This window comes from Stegodyphus dumicola, chromosome 11 (genome assembly GCF_044657685.1).
Source record: "Stegodyphus dumicola isolate Sdum_Otavi_A_Nest chromosome 11, ASM4465768v1".
Lineage (NCBI taxonomy): Eukaryota > Metazoa > Arthropoda > Arachnida > Araneae > Eresidae > Stegodyphus > Stegodyphus dumicola.
The window spans coordinates 64,652,131-64,664,442 of NC_140778.1; positions in this window are offsets into that span (position 1 = coordinate 64,652,131).

A 12,312-nucleotide genomic window follows, 5' to 3' on the forward strand; every position below is an offset into this window, starting at 1 on the left:
GGTCCAGGTTCCAAGTCCATCTTCGTTTCAGCCTTTTCGCTTCACTTTTCTTGGGAGACATCAAGAAGTCCTCTTTTCTTAGCGGGAATGTCTTGCTAGATTGAAATGAGCTAGAGCTCTTTCGCTGAGCTCATCACCCTCCTCGTCCGAATCGCGTGGTGTCCTAAATACGGAAATTGTTTACCCAAGAGTAACTATGCTATTAGGTAAAAAATCACTGCCTGCCTACTTTACTGGGACAGTACAAATCGCAGGTAAGAGAGAACTGCAGCACGACCTACACGTATCACGTCTCAGCTCAGAATGTAATGAAGCAGTTTCACTCTTTGTACGTCCAGTATTTAAAGTAGAACGAGGGGAGCTTCTCTCCTTTTCACGTATTCATATTATTCAGATTTTCTCTCCCCTTTTTGCCATATCCCTCTTTTCCCGCAACTGGTCTGAGCCAGTTCTGACAAATCAGTTCTAAATTCGTATGGCTTTAATTAAACCCCGCCCCTCCACCAATGCCTGAACTGCATAAAGACTTTACTTCCAGCCTCGCCACTGGGTCCCGACTCTAAAGGCCTTTCATCATGCCTCCAGCCAAAGAAGTGTCAGCTCAGAAGGAAAGGTTCCACCGACGTAATGTAAACCAGTTTGCTATTACGCCGCTGGAAAACGGTGGGAAAAATCGCAAAGGGATTTGGCGACGGAGCTTAGCAGGCGAGAATATTCCCCTCCGCGATGTGTATAGGAAATTGAGGAACCCGTATTAAGAAGAAACGTCCTTCGACTAAACGTTTGTTCTTTGACTTTTCGCAATAATTTAAAGTCGGATCTTCGTACTCTTTTTGCTTAAAGTAACAAATCCATTAATTAATTTTACTTGCGCGAAAAAATATTTTCTTTTCCTTTAAAGTTTAAAGAAATTTGAAACGATATTCGTTTTACAAACTCTTGATAAATGTGATCTTCGAGTTTTGGCGACAGATATTTTGCGCACGCGCAGCTGTTTCTCTGTGTGCTGGGACGGAGCCACTCCTGTTGCAGTTTTTCTTTTTAACAATACATATTCTTTGCTCCGGCTCATTTCAGTTCCTGATTTCAAGTTGCTAGCAGCTCGGTCATTTTTCACGAAACCTCGCCCTCCTACATCTCTTCTAAACAATAGTTTCCCACGCCACTCCATCCCTGGTTTTCCACAGTATAGCTCTGAAGTAGACGCCGAAGACTTATAATTGCTTATCACACGAGATTTCTTTTCTCACATCAGAAATGCCTCAAGCGCCATTTTCATTGAGTTATACACTGACTACCAATAAGTATTTGGACACCTGTGATAGAAAAGAAAAACTAACTTTATTCAAAATCAATAGTTGGTAGAGCTTCCACGAGAGGTAATTACAGCGTGGACCCTCCGAAGCATACTTTCCACAAGTTTTTGTATGACAGCTAGTTGTATTTTCTTCCACTCGGCTTGAAGAAGACATAGAAATTTCTTCACCGATTTTGCACGGGTAGTGCACCCCTGAATTCGGCGATGCAACTCGTCCCAGAGGTTCTCGATAGGGTTCAGGTCTGGACAGGCCAGTCCATTCGATGAACTCCATTGGCACCATACCAAGCCTTGGTTAACGTCGAAACATGACAACTGGCATTGTCGTTCTGAAAGTAATAGGAGTCCAACCAGTAAAACTGCCACAACGTATGAAGCACATTGTCATCCAAAATAGTGCAGTAGGCATTGGAGTTGAGCTTACCATGAATGGGGACGAAGGGTCCCAGCCCATACAAGGAGAAACACCCCCAGACCATAATTCCACCTCCGCCGAACTTTACTCTTGGCACAATGCATTCTGGCTGGAGACGTTCTCCAGGTAGACGCCAGACCCAGACCCTGCCATCCGAACGGTAAAGGGTGAACCTTGATTCGTCACTCCAAAGAACCCGTTTCCACTGATCTACGGTCCAATTTCGATGTGCTTTGCACCACATTAACAGAGCAGAGCGGTTGGACTTTGTGACCAAAGGCTTATAGGCAGCAGCACGACCATGAAACCCAAGCAGATGTGCTTCATTACGGATGGTATTCATTGAAACAATACTCCCGGATGCCTGTTGAAACTCCTCGCGGATGAGGGCCATCGGTTGGGTGCGGTTCTTCCGAATTTCTCTGGACAGCATTCGTTGGTCTGCCGACTCGGGCACATTCCGACAATCACCGCGCACCTTCCACTTCTTAATCACATAGGCCACTGTCGATTTTTTGGTACTTCAGATCGCTAGATATGTCTCTTAAGGATCTGCCACATTTGTGATACCCGATAATTATACCTTTTTCGAAATCAGAGAGCTCCGAACTGCGAGGCATTTTGAATACGACTATCTTGCATGCCGATGCAGTTTCCTACACGATATATACCATCGGAGTCCGTGACGTACCTTAGGACCGCAGATATCGTCATTTGCATTAGGTGTCCAAATACTTATTGGTAGTGAGCGTATTTAGGATATGGCTCACGCCCAGGCGCCTGTCAAAGTGTACAACACCAAAGTCTTCTAACACACCTACAACTGGTCCAGATAAGAGAATTCTACAATTTGGATAGCTCTACGTGTAAAAGTTAGTCGACCTTGAAACACAGACTTGGGAGTTTTTTACAATTCCCTAACATTTGCTCCTTCACGTGGGAAAGAGAATCGACTTTCCCTGTGTGCTGGGACGGAGCCACTCCTGTTGCAGTTTTTCTTTTTAACAATACATATTCTTTGCTCCGGCTCATTTGAGTTCCTGATTTCAAGTTGCTAGAATAAATCACTACGGCTGCTTTTTTTCAGTTATGAGAGCAAATCATACAGATGACACGAAAAAAAAAAAAAAAACTGCTCTTAAATTCATTTTGGAAAAATTCTTTCCGCACGTACAGATGTCACCCCAAAACATCATTCAAACGGATTCAAGAGCGGTCAAAATGGATATTTTTGTCAAATATGACAAACAGAATTTTCGAGATTATAGCACCTCTTTCTTACAAAGAAGTAAAAAGGATTACGAAATTTGTTCAACCAGAGTATGATTTGCACAGCTCTACTATCGTTGCTAAAATAAATATTTAAACATCTATATTTATTTTTAATTAAACAGTGCTGCTAAGAAAAATTAATTTCTTCTCCATTACCTCGGAATAATTTAGCAACTGTTTTCAATTACTTTCAAATGCTATTTTAAATTTATAACCTATTGGAAACATCCCAAAGCATCATCAAATCCCACGAGTAAGCTCCATGATATAAACAGAATCGAGAAAAACCTTGCCAAATTTCAAACATGTAAACTTTAAATGGGTAAAAGCAGGAAATGAAATATTTCAAATTCGGGCACCATTGACAAATTAAAGGTCGCAGTATCCTGCACCGTATGATTTTTCAACTCTCTTCAGAAAACAATGTGAAATATTAACTGCTGAAGAGAGCAGGAGCGTAGCTCAAGAGGGGACATCTGTCCCTGAGTACAGCTAATGTTGCGAAATTTTAGAATTAAATATTTTCTATTGTTAACAAACAGGAGGGGCCTCCTGTTTGTTCTCCTGTTCGGGCGCTGAAAATCTTAGCTACGACTCTGGAAGCAATAAAAGCCCGACTGTCCGCTAACCGGAAAGCTCAAGTAACTGGAATATTTTAAATTAAAAAACTCCGCCCCTGCCCCTCCCCAAAAAAAATTAAATGAGAGATTTGTTACACAATTATACAGTTCGTTATCTTATTAGCACAGATACATCGTCATCAGACAACGCGATACGGTGCCAAAAATGGATAAGCGCGATGTCATAACACAATCATAAAAATTTCGTTTTGGTTTTAAGCAAACCCAATTAAATTCTTCAGACAGTTTAATTTTTGTAAAGGAGGATATGAGTTCCGTTTTCTTTCATCGTCTTGTCTTTAGGATAGAAAAGGATGCAATATAGTAGTTACGACAGAATACGACTAGCGCAAGTTTACCACCATTCATGTTCGTCGGCTTTTATATCTGAAGTGAACTCTGCCTTGAAAGTATGCTTTTGATATTTTAAATTGTTAACAAAGATAACTGCTTTCATAATTTTACATCAAATTTACTACCATTCATTTGAATTTTCTAATGTGAATTCCAATTTTTACACTAGCCAGAGTCCAGCTTTTACTGTACCACAGAACAAGAACTATCAAAGGACAGAAACAAATTCTCGTTCAGATTAGAGTCTCCTTTTCACACACACACACACACACAAAAAAAAAAAAAAAAAAGTAACTATGAAATCAAAACTTAATATACGACGTTTGCAAATTATTCTGCTTTTTATTTCTAGTAACCTTCTTAGTTTTTAACTCCTCTGTAACCTTCTTGTAACACATTTTAAAGAGGTTATTCGGTCCCGCCTTTGTAGTGTAGTGGTTTGCACGCTGGACGCACATACAAGAGGTCAGATTCCCGGTGAAGGTGTTGCTCGTTTTTCAAGTTTTCTGCTTCCAAAATACCCAATGATTCAAAAAGTGGCTCCAAATTAAAAGGGGGGGGTGGATGATGATTCTCCAATCCCAGGATTTGGCGATTGGTTGCCCTAAAACCCCCAGACGCCTTTTAAAAGAGGGAGTATATAAGGTATTTCTCCCGCCTTCTTAGCATGTCTTCGTAGTGCAGTAGTCTGCACGCTGGGCGCGTATTCGAGGTACGTGGTTTGATTCCCTGCGAAGACGTTGCTCATTTTTTAGGTTCCCTGCTTCCAAAATATCTAATTACTTTACAAGCCGATAATTATGGTATGAAGTATATCAATTTTAGGGCTCATGATAGTTAAATATCTAATTTTCATCATTACAAATATAAAACATTTTAATTAAAATATAATATAAAAGTTATAGTATATTATAATAAGCAAAATGTTTCTGAATTTCGCACGAAGAATAATTTACTTACATTAAAAAAAAATGAATTATAAAATTAGCATTTAAAACAAATTGATTTATAATAGTGAACTTTACTGTAGCACTTAGTACTAAAATTAAAATCTTTCCTATTCCTCAAATTTTTATTCTACTTCTTACTTTTAACAAAATCAATTTTCAAAACTTCTCTAAAGTCAAAATGTTAACTACTCAATAAATTTTACCATCACTGTAATGAACAAAATTTAGATTTTCAAGGAATTTACACAAGTCTGATTATCTATATTTGTAATAAAGACGGCCAACTATTACATGCACCTACATTTGCTCACTAAATTATTTAAGCTCAACCCCAGCAAATTTTCTTAAATAACATAAAATATTACTTACACAATATTTTTCAATGAAAGCTAATTAAGAAAATTTGTATCTTGTAAAACCAGACCTACACAAATGGAAACTTCAGAAAGATGAAATGAAACAGACATGTTAATATAAAATACAAGTCAAATGCAATAACACATACGACTATTATAATGTTGAGGTTTTTTAAATAATTTGCTGATCATGCAATGACTTATGAAATGCTTTTCAAACACTGTTCACCTGATGCTAAACTACTACGTTTCCTTGCATATTTTGCTTCTTAACTTTTCAGCCCAATTCTCATAATCTGGAAAATAATGCAGAACTCCAATTATCCGAATCAACTGGGAAATGACGCCACTTGGATATTAAAAAATTCGGATAACTGGACTTTTTTTAGAAAAAAGGTTTTACATACACTTTTATTTATTACTGCATGTACTGTACGTTGAAAATAGAAGAAAACTATTTTTAAAGAAAAAGAGGTTTTAATTAATGAAAAGGCAACACTTTTATGTACTATGTTTTACGTATATGTTGTACACTTTTATGTACATGATATGTACAGTACTTACAAATGCTGAACATTTCAGTCAAAGTAAGCTGTTTGACTTTCTTCGTCCCTTTTCGGGCAGCCAAATCGTGGATTCACTTCATAACGAGAAAAAGAAAGGGAATCCAAAAGAATGGAAGAGAAGTAAGCTGTTTGACTTTCTTCGTCCCTTTTCGGGCAGCCAAATCGTGGATTCACTTCATAACGAGAAAAAGAAAGGGAATCCAAAAGAATGGAAGAGAAAGTTGCATGTGGTCAACTCGAGCTCATGCTCCAACCACTTCACTAGCTGATGTCCCATGTCTACTTCAACTTGAATATTAAGGTCATCATCTTCTTCCTCGACACTTTCTTTTCTCACACTTTTCATAAGTTCACCATCTGGAATTTGAAATCCAGGGTCTGACAAATCACACACCATCCATTCTGCTGTATCCCCAGCAGTAACTTTTGAACATCTAGGAATTTTCAAAAGAATGTTTCTTAATTCCTCAAGTGACACGTCATCCTAATCTTCTCCCGTCTCTTCCCTTTCCTTTTCTTGAGCCTCTTTTTCCTTCTCTTCTTCAGTTGATTTTGAAAGCGATTCAGATAATTGGAATAGTACTGTATTTACGTAACTTTCCCTTTCTTCAATGCATTCATAGAATAAGCTTCCCTAAATAGTACGAGAACCTACCCATCACAGTGAAGAATACACAAACCAATATTCAGTTTATGATTTCGCCAAGTTCGCTGCATACTCACTTCTCAAATCAATTATGGTTAATTTGAGATTTAATACAACAATAAGAATAGGCAGGATTCAAGTTGCAAGGAAGAAGAAATAAATATACTGCATTAGATAATGAAATATTGTTATGACTATGTATTCTTAGTGGAATGTAGGTTCCTTTCAAAGAAATATTATTGTGACAGTGACCCATAGTTTACCCATGACTACTTTTCATTTGTTATGTTTTACAGTTATTAGGTTATTTTGAAGCAAGAGATGTTACAAATGTGGAATGCCCTCGCTGGGACTCAAAGCTGGACCTCTCGAATACGTCCCGAGTGTGCTAACATTAAACCACGAAGACATGCTGGAAGGAGGGAAAAAATACCTTATACACTCTCCCTTTTAAAGGATGACTGGGAATTAGGGGACCTAATTACCATATTCTGGTAATGAGTTATTGTCCACCACCTTTTAGTTTGGTCGCCTCTGTAGGGTCATTAGAATTCCTCTGAAACAGGAGACATGAAAAATGCCCTTTATCTGAGTGTGCTACCGTTACATCACGAATGCATACTGCAAGGAAGGAGAAAATATCTTATGCTCTGCCTAGAGCTATATCTATCCTAAGTTAAATTATTTACAAAATTCTTTCCTCCAAAAATCCTAATGATAAAATTATGATAACGGATCATAAAATTAGAAAATAAAATCTGACATTGCATCACAACTGCCTTGTATGGCCTACAAATTTTTTGCTGCATTTAATTTCAACTTATTTCTTTGCATTATTCTAATTTCATTAACGAGTCCCTTGAAGCATGTTGAATGTGACAATTTTTTTTTTTTTTTTAATTTACTATTTCGGTCAATTTTTGTCACAGGGTAGTCAAATTGTATAGTTCTATTTTTTCGTAACAAGTGTAAAACTTTCCCAAATATAAGCACAGAAATTAGGAGACAACATTAAAAGTTAGATTTCCTTATTTTTTGGAAATAATTTTTTTTTTTTTTTTTTTAAATTTGACATCGCAAAAACATGAATATTTTCATCATTTAAATAAAGCACTTCTGGCCACGCATGGACTTTTAAGCCGAGTAAGGATAGTTAGTGTATATATACTTCTGATACTGCCGATTGCAAAAAAGAGGAGGTGCAGAACTAGAAATTATAGCAATCCCATACACAAATTTTCAACGTTTTACTGCTAATCATTTTTGAGTTATGCCAGATATAAACATACCTACATAGTGAAGTACCAAATAAATCCATTTTTAATCCATTTTACAACCCGTTTTGGAAAAAAAGAGGTTCTTTATTCTGCTTGCACATATAGATGTTATGCAAATTAATAGTCGAAAGGCATATTTACATTGAAATACAATACCCAAAATTTTTCACAGTTACAATACTTCCTTTACTTTGTGCAAGGTAGTAAAAGGGAGAAAATGTGTGTGTGTGATTATGGCAAAGCCTTGAGGGCTATTTGCCTAAGGGGAGGACTTTCTGAGGGAAGCTGGCTCATAACACATTACACATGGGGAAAACCACGAAAATGCACATGCAGCCAGCCCGTTCGCGGGATTTGAACCTCGGATCGAACTACCAGTGGGCAGTAAAAGGGGGAAAATATGTAAGGAAATACAACAATTAAAACTATGAAACAAAAATAACTAATTCTGAATTAAAATCAAAATAAAAGAATTTGTTGTGTAGGTCAGGTTCACATAAGACGAATCCTGACCAGTTACCTCAAGAAGTTCAGAAAAAGAAATCCGCTCCCTTAGACATACAGAGAGAGCTTGAGATAATTAAAAAATCAGGATATTCTACCATTTTTATAAATGTTTTTTTTATTTCAGATTCTATTTATTTTAAATAATTAAAGATGCATTATTGCTTTGAACATTGATACTAAGTATCCTTACAGCTCTGATTACAAAGATATTGATATAAAAATTTTATTTGTACTAAATTCTGCTCACACGTGCTAAATTTAACCAAATTATTTTATTTGAATAGGATGAAGGAACCAAGCTGATGTGCACCTGCTTAAAAGAAAATCGGTTATCAAATAACATTCATAGCAGGCATGGAAAGTTAACAAGTACAGTTATACATATATGGATATTGAGGCATAATTTAGCATTTTGGATAAATTTGTTTTCGCAACTTTTGTTAAAAGACACATCTTTTGCCAGATGATTCTGTGCCTTATAACATTACTTGGTCCAGACTGACGACAATATAAATTATGTCCCTTTTTTTAGTGTTCAGAATATGCATCTTTTACCATACTTATAAAGTAATGATTACGACAGTTCATATACTCGTATATCAAGGATTTGAGCATATTAATTTAAATACAATATACTGTACCTTAGCATTAAATGCATACTACACAAGTAAAATAATGTTAAAAAATTTGTATAAATGTAAATTGTAGTACCTCTTGCATAATGAAACATGAAAGGACACAGAATTTAAAGGACTGCCGGAAAAACAGGGTTACAGGGGTAAGTCCCTTTAACGTTGAGCTAAATGGCCATCTCACTAAGCTGGCAATGGTTTTGGCGAAAAATCGCCTAGTTTAGTGACAATTTAGTTTGATCCCTGTGTAACCATAACTGGTTTGGTCCTTGTGTAACATTAACAGTGAATCCCTTCCAGGAATTGCAAGAAATCAAAAGTATTGGAAATTTCTCAGTGGCTGAGGAAAAACTAGACAAGACTGGAGTTCCGAGTATTGAGAGATCACTGTGTGAACTTCTTCAAAATGCACTTTGCATCGTCTTGTGTTCAACGTTTAGTTTGATTTGGTAACTACTGACTGTGGTCTGCCATACTATGAGTACTTTTGCGTGCAAAGTACACATCAAAGTTTCAGAACTGTTAAGTATTTTTTGAAAATAAACTTCATCAGTTTTTTGAGCATTCAATCCATTTCAAACCAGCACATAAGTAACAATAATATTAAAAAGGAAATGCTTTGTAATGATTAGAAACAAAATACTAACCTTTTTATTTACAATATTTATGAATATAAACTAAAAAAAAAAAAAAAAAAAAAAGTAAAACAATTAATTCTGGTACATCCTATTTGGTCTTTCAATACCTAAAAAATAAAATTGTTTCAGCTTTGAATAGATATTTATGATTCTTTATATGTTGAACTTTTCTTTATTTATACCAACAGCTTTAGTAATTATGCAGTTTTATTGTAGGTTTTCACATTGCTATTAAACTCGCTCTACCAGTATAAACATCAAACTACAAGTTGAAGACTTTTTGATAATTACAAACTCCCACCAAAATATTCATAAAAACTACAGCATTCATGCTAGAACTACTTTGAAAAAATAAATCAGAATAAAATTTAGGCCTGATTACTGAAAATGCATTTTATTACAGCCATGTTTGTTAATAAGTAATTTTGAAATTTAACATGCAATGGAACTACAGATTCTCAATACGAAATGAAAATGCTCATTTTATTTTTAATATGAAAATGAAACAACTATTTCTTTGCATTAACTATAGGGGAAAAAAAAAAAAATCTAAATTTAATATGAAAATATCACTGAAATGATTTTTTTTAAGTTTTAAAAATGGGTACATCACAATGAAACTTTCGATTTATGTGTGACGTACTATGCAATATTTACTTTTACTTTCGTTTTATATCCATGATTAATGTTTTAGAAAGTAGGAGTTTATTTTTATGGACCTAGAAAGTAAAATTGCAGTGTGAGTAAGATTATTATTCAAGACCCCACTAAAGAAATTTAGAACCAATCTTAAGGAATCATGATCATAAAAATATTCAGAACTTGAATAGCACCAAACGATAAATCTGAAATTATGAATTTTCTTTCTTTCCAAATTAAAATCAACTACAGCGAAATATGTTTAATGCGAAAACACAAAGATGAAATATCGGTTCACACAAAATAATATAGCGATCCCAACAAACTACTATGTATTTTTATGCATTTTGTTTCTCTTAACATGAAAAGATATCTTTTCTGGAAATGAAAAAAATACGGAAAACATTGGCCTCGCAAGCAAGATTTAAGCGGGATGTGAAATGAATGAGAGGTGTTTTCACATGTTTTGTAGAAAGGAGGCTAACTTGGCTTTGAAGTACCTTCGGGATAGCCTGAGACATGAGCTAGTTTTGTTCATCTAAGCTACTTTCACCTTCCAGCCCTGCAAATGGCACCCAAAGATCTCATCTCTCACTAGTTGGCTTTGGAATTCAGTTACGAATTGCAGTGTGAGTAAAAATTAGCGAGTTTGGTTCATATGTTGCACTCTGCATGGAAGTCAGTGACTCCAAGGGTGAATGAGAACTGTTTTCTTAATGCACGATTCTCAAAATTATCAGATTCTTTGGCAACCCCCTCAAAAAAGATGGAGAAGGAGGATATTGAAACTGAGTCAACACTTAATGAAATGTTTGAGAAAGTTTCTGTATTAATGGATGTTTTACTGCATTATTGGAAGAATTCGCTGCAGCAGTTGATAATAATGTGTATACAGCCTGCATTATGGCAGACAAAGACATTTTGGAGTTTGTTCAAAGCTAAAAAATATCGTTAATGCACATTCCGACTATAAAAATGAAATGAATAATGCAGCTCCTGTTCCCACGTCATCCGAAATGAGAAATATCATAAAAAATATGTGCGGTTATTTAGACGCACATTCCAATGGTTAAATGAATAACAAAATGGAAGACATTGCACAATTTGTTAACATTTTGATGCTAAAAAAGACAATGCAAAGAAAAATATCAAATTATTTTCCAAAACACAACAATTTCCCCCCCAAAAAAAACTTAAAATTTTGTATTAAATTTCATTACGTTCTTGCGGATGTTTTTGTTTCAGCAATTTTTATTACATACATGCATATATATATATATATATATATGTGTGTGTAAATACACTTTAATAAATTTATATTTGTTGAATATATATACATGAATTCCTTTAATACGAAAAAATATTCCAGTCCCCTCAGTTTCATGTTAAACGATTTTCACTATAAATGCATTCCCTGATTTTTTTACATATCCAGGAACTGTTGAAAACAGCAAAACCTGGTTTCCCTGTCCCAAATAACCTACATATCACTAGTTAATTACAACATGAAAGCTACATAATATGCTTAATGTTTATTAAGTATAATATGCAAAAATCCGCTTAAATTTATAAAACATAATGCATGAAGTTGAGAAAATGTGCTTTCAGCACAAAAGCTGTCAACAGTCAATAAACAGTGTCAAACCAGTGTACTGCTACAAAGTTGGAGACACTTAATATGCACTGAAAATGGTTCTTTAAACTATTATTCCTCTATTGTCAATTTCACTGATATACTAAATTTATGACATATACATAAAAATTAAATGAATGAACTAAATACTGAAATTCTCTACATTCTAGAAACTATAATAAAGGTATGTGTACAGATCATTATAACTCTAAATAATCATGCCAAAATATACGACTTTAAATGGGTATTCCATTTCTAAATCAGATTTTAATAATTAAAATGGAGAATTTAGTGAATGATTATTTAATAAAGTGAAAGTTAATTTAATGAATGATTATGCACCGTATTTGATATGCAAGAAGACTGCAAAACTATTTTTTAATTGCAAAGGAAATTAATGCAAAACTATTCCAATAATTGCAATGGAAATTTTTTTAAAGCCAGTGATTTTATAACATATACTATTTCACTCTAAATCTGTTCAGTCTC